Here is a 770-nt window from a genome sequence, read left to right as displayed (position 1 = left end):
ATGCTAAGCTAGCATGGCTCCCCATATATCCCCGTATAACTTATGTATTACTTACTTACTTTATTTTCTCCAGTCTTAATGTATGCCCTGTGATTGTATTCCGTTGATTAGGTTCTTGCAAAAAACGATTTTGTTAACAATGTGTTCTGAAATACTGTTTTGTGCGTGTAATGTATGTTTACAGTTTCTTTTAAGTATAATAGTAAAATGCTAACTCTTGCTTCTCATGTTGTTTTCCTGTGAGTTAAAGTTATTGTATTTTGTCAGCTCTATGCTAAACATGGATTATTTCCTATCAGCAAGGTTAGCTGGAAGCCTTTAAGCAACTACTAATTCAGTTATTATAGCTGTGAGCAGCAGACCAAAGATATTTGGTGAACAATGTATTTTATTTTATTTCTACATGAAGATTAGTGAAGTGTGGATTGTGGGAAAAATTATCCTTCTAACAGAAACTGGAATTTTGTTATATTGGTTTGTCATTATGTGACCTTGAAAATGGAGAAAAAGAGAAATGTGAAGTGGAGAATGTAGTTAAAACATACATGTGTATTAAAGTACGACAGAAGCGAGGAAGAGAAGCGCACTACCTGTTGCCTGTCTCATCATGTCTCTGTTATCTACAGAAACCTCACGTCCAGGTCCTGTTACATAAAGAAAGAAAGGAAGGATTCATCCATTCATTCACATTTATTATACACACATATTTATCTTCTTTCCTACTCCCTACATATCATGCTGAACCCCCCACAATCTTCTCACTACCCCCC

The sequence above is a fragment of the Micropterus dolomieu genome, linkage group LG17 (genome assembly GCF_021292245.1).
Source record: "Micropterus dolomieu isolate WLL.071019.BEF.003 ecotype Adirondacks linkage group LG17, ASM2129224v1, whole genome shotgun sequence".
NCBI classification, from domain to species: Eukaryota; Metazoa; Chordata; class Actinopteri; order Centrarchiformes; family Centrarchidae; genus Micropterus; species Micropterus dolomieu.
Note: the sequence above shows the minus strand (reverse complement) of the source record.